Source organism: Lathamus discolor, chromosome 1 (genome assembly GCF_037157495.1).
Source record: "Lathamus discolor isolate bLatDis1 chromosome 1, bLatDis1.hap1, whole genome shotgun sequence".
NCBI lineage: Eukaryota > Metazoa > Chordata > Aves > Psittaciformes > Psittacidae > Lathamus > Lathamus discolor.
Window position 1 is genome coordinate 151,539,498 of NC_088884.1, and position 10,020 is coordinate 151,549,517.

Sequence of the window (10,020 nt, forward strand, 5' to 3'; positions counted from 1 at the left end):
GGTTGGTGGTTTTTTTTTTTTCCCTGAAGGGGAAACAAATACTGAGCTCTTGGTTGGCTGTAAAATGCAAAGACCCTTCCCAGAGAGAATGTAGACCTTTCTGTAGACAGCTGCATGGAAACAGCATTGCTGAGCTTAAGCTTTTCTCTTCAACAGCCCTGTTTGGTCTGAGAAAACTGTAGGCTGTCAGTCTCTGCGAAACAATGGGGATAGCTATTCACTGTCAGGGGACTTGAAAATGTATGTGTAGGAATGGAAGCTATTCTCTCTGTTGGACAAATTGTGATTGTTTCAGCCATCGTTTTTCTTTCTCATTTTCTGTAAGCCCTGTTCTGCCTGTGATGGGAGAGGGTGTGGAGATGGCAGCTGCTCATGCAGCAAGTGATTGACCCCTTGGCTTGCTCTGGAACAGAGAAACAACAGGAATAGATTTGGGGAACTGTCATGAGGTCCTGACTTCCATGAACCCCAAATTCTGTTCTTCAGCAGTACTGTACAGATTGTAGCAACCTCAAAAGGAAATACATGAGATACTTGATGTGAATATGAAATTAGCCTGTAAGTGGGAATGCAGACTTTAAAAAACCCACACAACAAGGTGTTGCTGTGCTAAGAGTTGGGAGTATTTTAGTGCTAGTTCAAGCCCTGCCCAAACACCACTTCTGAAGCCCTGTTACTCTTAAAGGTTTCTGTTTTAAGCATGAACATGCTATTGAGCTCTAGCTGGCAGTTACTGAAAAGCAGGTTTCACTTCGTGATTGGCAATTTGCCTGCTTTACAGTGAAAATGCAACTTAATTAGGCCAGGGACAGATTTGGAGATCTAATGTGACCAGTAATTCCTCACAAGGTTGTACTGCGGGCATTCTCCCCTCCCCCTTTGACAGTGTGATTTAATCGCAGTTGCCTGTTCCATTTCTGCCACACTTGCACAGAACATTGGCCTTTCAGGAAGCTGGTCTCTACTGTCAGCCAGAAGCTAACAGCAGCTGTTCTGTGGAATATCATCATCAGATACTAAACGAGATCTTCAATTGGCAATGGGTAAATGGAAAGGTAAAGAACATTACAAATCCATCTGGAGATGGAAGTTGTTTGTTGTTTAGAAAGCTGGACATATGACAGAATTATGGATAGACCCGCAACACATGTTCTGGCACCTCTGTTCCTCTGCTAAATGCTTTTGCTCTTAACCACTGGAGCTTTTTAGAGTAACTGCCTAAAAATCTTATTTACGTGATTTCTTTTCTGAAGCAAAATGCCAGAGCTGTGGGAATTTAGTTTTTGAAGCTGTTTCATGTTTGAAGCATGACACTTCAGATGTTGTTTCATGCTTATGGCACAAGGATTTCCTGATCAAAGCTCTTCCCTATGATAAATTTAGCTATGGCTATCTCTGCAATGAAAGTATATGGAGGAGAATATAGCACCTTGTGGCCAGGAGTGAAATGATGCAGTTACCTTACCAGGCTGAAAACAAGTCACAAATTCTCTTTTTTATATATATAGAGATATCAGATGCTTTTGCAAAGAGTGCAAAGCTCCCCCAAGCCAATTAGCTTGGGAATTAAGCTAACTAGTGAAAGAATCATATCTCAAGTTGGAGCAGACCCATAAGGATCATCAATTCCACCTCTCTGTTCCTTGTAGGAATACCTAAAATGAAAGCATATGACTAAGAGCATTGTCCAGATGCTCTTTGAACTCTGTCAGATTTGGGGCCGTGACCACTTCCCTGGGAGCCTTTTCCAGTGGCTGACCACTCTCTCAGTGAAGAACCATCTCCTAATGTCCAGTCTAAGCTTCCCCTGATGCAGCTTCATTCTGTTTCCTTGTGTGCTACTACTGGTCACCAGAGTGGAGAGAAGTAACTTTCCCTCAACTGCTGCCCTTGAGGAAGTTGTAGACTGCAATGGCTAAAGGTGTGTCCTTTGCAGACTAAAGGTTTCTTTTGAAATACTCATGTTTTTACCGACAAGAATAATATTAGTTATACTGGTTCATAGACGTGTTTGTGGAGGGGACCCTGAAGATTCTCTTCATCCCTCCATCTAGTCTAATCTCATGTACGAAGTAGGGCTATGAGCAGCTCTAAACCAGGTCTGCTGTGTTTTATATTCTAGTCAAGTCTTAGAAAACTTAAAAGAATGCCAATTATGTAGCCTCTTTGAGTAATCTGTTCCTGTCAAGTTTTTCCTGATGTCCAGCCTGAGACTCCCAAGCTGTACTGTGTGGCCATTTTCCCTTGTTGACATCTTCTGTTACTACCAGGAGGAGCCAGCCCATGTACCTCAGCTTCTAAGGAAGATTGCTGTGGGAAGGAGGTTTCTGAAGTCCGGATGTGCTGCGTTACATCCTTCATCTCATCTGCATTGCTGTCAGTGGTGAACTGCATAGCTGTCAACTGTGATTTGCCTGTGGCAAGTCTGTGTTTGTTATTTCTTTGTCCTGCAAGTATTTAGGATTGAATTCCAATGGGAAGTGCTCCTTCATCCCTGTGGGGACTACAGTGGAAGCAGGCTAGTTCCTGTTCCCTGGATCTTCCTTTTATTCATAGTTGCAGCAAAGTGTTGGATGTATTGCCCTTTTTCAGGCCATTGGGGCCCTCCCATGTTAAATGTGATTTTTTCATGGATGGCAGATAACTATTTCATAATCACATTGGTCAACTATTTCAACAGCTCTGGGTGAAGAGCTCCTCACAGCCCTATGGACTTGAATGCACCCAGTTTTTAGGTAGACTAACATTGCTTCCTCCTGGTGGCTGTCCCTCTCCTCTTCAGAGCACACGGGCACACACATAGGTCTGGAAGCAGGCCTGTCTTTGAAAACCAAGGCTGAAAACCAAGGCTAAAAACCAAGCTCTTTCTATCACCTGGAGCCGGGTTATTTCCCCCACTTAACAACAGCCCCCACTTTTTCTTGAAAAATTCAAGAGAAAAAAATGCATTTTGCAGTTATAATTATCTGAAGCATTGCCATATTTCCCTATTAAAGCAGAGACAGTAGAAGAAACTGTGCTTATTTTTTATGGTCTAGTTGCCTGGAACTTGAGGGAAGCATATAGAGTTTGAGGAATATGTCTCACTTACAAACTCATTCTGAACTTGCCTTCTTTATTTATGAATATTCAATTGTAAATGTAAAATGTAGCTGTAATGGCAATTACATCCTGGTGAGAGGAGACTCATAGACTGCTGTAGGTTCATGAAGTTCTGCAGTTCATGGTTCACACTAGCTCTCTATAAGAGAAAATACAAGCTAGGTTTAGCTGTTTCCTCTTCCTATTCCACAGGTTAGCTGGCAGCTAAGTATACTACCTGTGGGCGTCTGCAGCATTGTTATTTACTGGTTCAGACCAGCCAGCTTGTGCTTTGGGCAGTCAGCCCTCAGTGTCTGTGAGTTAGACTGGTTGGTTCTGATTTCCTTTTGAGAAAGATAAAAGTTTCAAGTGTAGTTTATCCCTGACACCAAAAGGGATTTTCTCTTGGATATCCAGACACGCTTGTCATTCCTGATTGCCTGGCCTGCAAGACTGCCAGCAAATTTGTTCCACATCAGCAAATGAGCCATCCGTATTCAGCAACCCCTGAAACCATGGCTTATCAACATTATCCAGGCTGGGCTGTCTGAGCATCTGACTACCTGAATGTTGCTTAAGGTCTCAGTGTTTGCCTCTTGATTTGCTTTACTCCATAAAGCTTGCAAGCATTAAAATGGGAAGGGGGAAGTCTCCTCAGGTTAGCCAAGGTCTGTATTTAGGCCAAATAAATACCAGTAGGTGTCTATACTGTGATTCACACGCTCCGAAGGTAGGTCAGACATGACACACATTTCTGCATTGGTATATATTACCTTTGTATCCTATACCCTGTTGCCTATATGCAGCCTGCAACCTCTGCATGGCCCATACAGAACTTAGGGGCTTGCTGCATATGCTGCCTCTGAAGGTCCATCACATGTCCACTGACATGGGGAGGGGGCAGCACTGGCTTTCTGCTGCTGTGCTAGGGTCTCAGTATCACTATTAGTGCAGAGACTAGAGGTGGGGGTACAACCCCACAAGGCTGGGGTAGTGGTTTCAGGGTGGGAGATCATGTGGGGAAGTAGATGCAGCCAAGTAAGTTAGATCATAAGGTACTTAGATACAGTCTTTCTATAGATTTCTCAACAGCATCCATTTGGAGGTGGAAAACAGTCCCTTCTTCTGAGTATTTTTTATAATCTTCATGAAGAATCCACTTCCAAGCAGTTAAAACCCAAATCTTTAGTGCGTGCAGCAGACTAAGCTGTGCCTCAGTTTATAACTACGGAAACATCCGCACTGTCTGAAAATGTAAAATAGATCAAGGTAAGGAAGGAGTTAAGAACACACCTAATCAAAGCATACATGTACATATTTGATGCTTTTTAGACTTATACATTAAGAATGAAAACAATTCTTATAAATGTAAAAAAAATGCCTAGCTGGTAGGTACATCTCTGCAAGCAGTAGTTATCACATTCTAGGATGTGGTTTAGTCACCAGCACTGCCCTGTGCAAAGGGGAATGATAACTATTAGTATTAGAAGTCACAAAGGATTAAAGAGCATTTTTATAGTTACACATAGTAATCGGGTGCACATGTTTCTTAGGCTGCCAGACGCGATGCCGGCAGTGCTGGCAGGAGCGGCGCTGGGTGGCAGGTTCCACCCAGAGATGGTGCCATGTCCAGGAGGGTGGCTGCAGTGACCTGCGGGGACAGGGCTCCAGCACCAGGTGGCAGAGCAGCACTGCCGGTGCACTCTGGCTTTTCCCACTATTCCCAGCGGATTGCGCTATCCAGACTGACACCTGATAATCATTCCTGTTTTGGAAATTTACCTGTTCCCGTGTGTGATTGCTGCCTGCAGCACACACAAGTAACAAGGAGAGTTCACAGCTCACATCTCGGTTAGGTCCATCCACAGTGCTCAGCTCTCCTCTTCATCTACCCAGCACTATCAGTGAGTGAGGCCCCACAGAACAGTTCAGTGCGCTTAATGGGGAACAGGACTTTGACAAGGAGTTGATAGTCCGTCGTGTCAGACCAATGTATCATCAGAGACTGTTATTGCATACCATATAGGAAAGGGCCACTAAGAGGGCTAGAACTTAAGCAGGCAAAAAGAAATAAAGAGATGAAGAGTAGATGATGTCAGAAATATGCATTAGTAAACTTTTACTATATTTATATGCCTATGCTTAAGGGCAAGTCTTTAATAATCTTTCCATACAGGAGCAGAGAAAGTGATGCCTGATCAAACTTGAATCAAAGACAAGATGATGAGTCTTCGGTTCTCAAGGCAGGAGAGAGGAGCTGGTGGAAGATGCATGCACTGGAGCTTCGGTACCTGTGGTCACTGTGGGGGTTGAACAGTGTTGAGAGAATCAATGAGGTGCTTGATCAGTTAAGTAAAACTCAAAGCTGAAAACAGTGGAGGTTTGTACAGTGGCTTTGATACTGAAACAGAATATGAACAACTGAGCCTTTATTTATCAGGGGACCAGGTCATCTGCGACTTACCAGCAAAACAAGTTAAATCAATTCCTCTTTATTGTGGCTGGAACAACTTGATTTATTAATGTCCAGGTTAAGAGTCAGTGAGTGTGTAACAAGGCCGTGTATAAATTAATTGTATGAAGATCTGGAACCAGAGAGAATTGCTGACCCTGCCCTGATGACCATGAATGCACACAGAAGGTCACAGCTGGACTATGCAAGAGTCAATGGCCAGCTGAGGCAACAAAGGACTGATATGAAGGAGAGGTCTTTCAAGGTTGTTAGATTACACTCCTTGGCAGAGGAGTGCTGTTGGGTTTTGTGGGCCGCCCACTGCAGCTGACTGGTTTGGTCATGCTAGGTTGCCAAGGTCAAGTCCAAGAGAGTGCAACCAGGCACTATTCTGAACCCTACAGCTGCTTGATTTGCATGTCTAGTGTGAACTAGGCTATGCGTCCCAGCAGCTGGCTGGGCAGCAAGGAGGAAGGTTGCCAGCTGGCCCTGCCTGGCCTATGGCACCTTGGAGAACACACTGATGGGACAGGGAGGGCTGTGCCTGATCTCTCCCTAGCTGGGCACTTTCACTGGAGACACTGTGAGAGCTGGGGGTGGCCACATGGGCTGGGAGGCCCCACAGGGAGAGCACCAGGGTCTGCAGGGCCTTCACCTGGGGACAGAGGGAGACAGTTTTCCTGTGTATCCAGAGAAGACTACATAGAGTTGTCTGGATTTGTTTACAAATGTTTTCCAGAAGATGAAAGTTTATCTGAAAGTCCATTTGTGTTATAAGAGTCAAAGCTCTTTCTGTGTGCCAACAGTGCGCATTTTAAGGAAGAAGCATGCGCAGTTGCGCTTTTGAGTCAGATTCCTGTTACAATAACTTGAATTGGGATTCAGGTTTTGTACAGTCTCAGTTTTACATATCCTACCTGGCCCTTCTGTATCTCCAGAAAAAAATGGGAGCTTGGGTGGGGGCCACCTATACCATCAACTCTTATTAGTTTCCACTATTTCAGCTGTTTAAGAAGTTCACGGGTTCTTTACTGTTTCCTCTCAACAGTTGTCCAACTGCAGAGAACAGTCATCGTGGCACACCCAAACGGACAAGTGGCTGAAACAGAGCATTTTTAATAGCAAATAGCAGAATACATCCAGGTCAGACAGACAGGCTGCTCTGTCTTCTCCAAGAAGTTCTTGGATTTCATTTGATGAGGTTTCCGATACTGACAATGATAAGAATCTGGTACTTTTTTTTGCCAGGGTCTAGCCAGACCATGGCTTTTGATTGGTGTATCTTCGAAAAAGAATCTCCCTAAGATCAGACTTCCAGATAAAAAAGTCAGGCCTCTGCTTCTCAAAGCATTTCTGCTGGATGTGTGTTTTATTCCTTATTCAGATTAGGTGTATATCTGGGTGCCCATGTGGCTGCTCTCCCATAATGTGTGTTCCACCAAAAGAAACAATATCACAGGCCAGCACTCATTAGTTCCAATATGAGTGTTTTGGTTCCCAGAGGGTCCTAGCTTGTCATCACAAGGTCCTGCTAGGTTTTTGGAAATGCTGTCTGAGATAGAAACTACTTAATTTATAGTCTTTACATCACTGCATCTCCTCCTGTTCTCTTGGAGTAGGGTCTGAGTGACCTGATGCTCTGATTCATGACCTGAACTCTCTTCCATAAGATAGCAGATAGACAGCACAATTCACCCCATTTCGGTTCCAAAGGTAATAAGCTACTGCCAGGTTTATGAAAGGAAGCCTTGAAAGAAAATGTACCATATGCTCTTGCTGCTGATTTCTTCCCAGATCCATGGAGGGTTTAGTGGGATGCAGCATCCACCCAGCGCTGCAGGACAGATATCACATTTATGGGCCAATCTTTTTTTTTGTTTTGACATCTTTTCCTTCTGCCTGGTGGTATGTGGAAATGTAAGACTGGCTTTGAGTCATTATGTACACAGTGGTGAGTCTGCTTTCCCAGGTATCATTGCTTTCAAGCCACTGTATCATCTTGGCATTAAACTAAGACAAGTATTAACCTCTGTCACAGATGGAGTGACGTGCTTTACTCCTAAGAAAGAAGCAGCGATATGCTTATTGATGTAAAACAGTGATTTAATAAAATATATTAGTAAATGTGACTGTGGTTTAACAAGATTTGATGGCAAGGTACTCTTGATTATTTACTGCATAGAGTATAGTATCAGACAAAACTGCCAAGGAAACCTTCCCATGGAGTCATGAGGTTCAAGGACCCCCCTGTGTTTTAAACTCCTTCTCAGAGAGGAGTCAAGGTGTGGCTGGATCCAGACTCAGTCCCAGACCTGATCCGTGGCTTATGTCTCAAGGATTGTGTGTGCACAATCAATCCTTTGATTCACTTGGCTAAGACTTCAAAGTTCAACATGCTGTTAGTCACCATGAATCTGTTGCAGCAAGAAATCTCTCAGGCTCAAGGAGTAGCCTTGAGAGGTGTCCTTGGCTCGAGGGGAGATCCTGATGTGCCGGCCCCTGCCATGCAGAAGAGCTCAGCAGCCCTGGGATGTCCTCTAGTTATGGAGTAGGATAACTGACTCATAGTCATGTTTGCATACCACCTACAAAAACCTGATTTGAGTCAGACCTTGACCAGGACTACGTTTGGGGGGTGGTGCACCGCTTTTTCTGATTAGCCCTTGGCTGTTGTGTTGTTATCTGTCTCCCCCAGTTTGAGTTGGATGTGACCATTACGACCCAGACCCATCCATTACCACCACCACTGGTGGTTATCACTTGAACAAAGCTATGGGAAATAAAGGTCAGGAGTGTGTGTGAGAGGAGCACAGCACCACAACCTCTGGGATACCTGCAACATACATTACGCAGCAATGCTGAAATACTGCGTATTAGGATGTAGTGTGCTAATCAACAAATCTAATTGTTCTGTCAAGTATTTTTTGCTTTCTGGATATTTTAAGGAAAAGAAAAGCAAGTCTGGATAATGGTAACCTGAATGTCAAAGATATCATCTCCTAGGAGTTGTTTTCTAAACAGTGCCAGATTCTGATAAATATCATAGATGCTTTTTTTGAATATAAACGCATCTGTGTGTTTTAGCATTGGGTTTTGTGAAGTTCACATTAAATTGTTAAACTTTAGATTATTAGATTATGAGGGCAGCATAAAAAATTCTATACTTCTAAAAGGGATTAATATGAAAATCATAATTGTCCTAATTCAACACATAAGGGTTAGATTTCTCCATAGAAACTAGAATTTTAAAGAGATAAGCTCTTAAGAAGTTATGTTTTTACTACTCTTTTAGGCAAAAGATAACAGCTTAAAATTCTTCAGCTGTAAAATACTTTACCATGACCTCCTTAAGCCCTGTGATAACAATGCACTTACTGGTATATGTAATAGAACACAACTTTTAAAAATCAGAATTCTATACCTAAAAATCTACTTCCTGAATTATTGCATGGGTTCATTATTGGCTAATGCATGACGTACCAAATACTTAGGTGATGTGTTTTCATGATGAGCAGGATGCTAGTTCAGTATGTATTAACGAGAATGTGTAAAACTGGTTTGCACTATTTATATATCCATTTAACTCTTTGCTTTGCTCTATTATCTGTCTCAATTGATATTAATACTTGTCCTTTCAATACCAAAAGAGAAGCCAAATGTCCACCAGCAGTCGCATTATGTGCATCTCAGGAGGACTGCCCTTTAGAGATGTGCTGACATGTGCCCACCTCCTGTTTACAGCATGAGAGGTCTCACTTCAAATGGGTTTTATAGATGAGGAGCCCAGAGTCACTCATCACCAGTGTATTTCTTTGCTGAGTCACACACGCTTGCCTCACGAGCATGGCAGGATTGGTATTCTGCCAGTATGATGCTTTGCCAGCATGGTGTCTGGCACAGTGTAAGTGCCCATTCATCAAGTGCAGTTGTTGATATCCTGATGATTTAGTCAGGTTAATTTGATTACAGAAGAGAGCTTTTTCTTGTGGAAAGTGGAACAATTTCCTGTTTGTTGTACAACATGATCACAGTTTCCATGTCTCTTGCAATCTGTGCCATCACGTTACACCTAACACCTACATTATGATCGTTGCTGCATGCCAGGAGTTTTTATGGGAGTATTTTACTACATGTTATGTTGCTGTTACCTTATTTAACACAGTGCTTAGTACTTGTTTTCTCATAAATCACATAATTTCTTTTCTTGGGCAAGAAAAGGCTTCCCCTGACATTTATTACCTGAGAAGACAGTAATGTGTCATGCTAAAAAAACTGCTAAAGGGAACAGTTCAGGCCACTCTTCTGTGGGCTGTAGTTTGCTTTCCAGTGCCCCTGCATGTCATATCTCAGCAAAGCTAGCGTCAGAAGGAACTATTTGATCATCAAATTTGGCCTGGTACGTATCAAAGGCATTTAAATTTCCTCCAGGAATGTCACATATTAAGTTTTCAGGTGATGAAACTACATCTCTGGTGCTTAAAAAGATT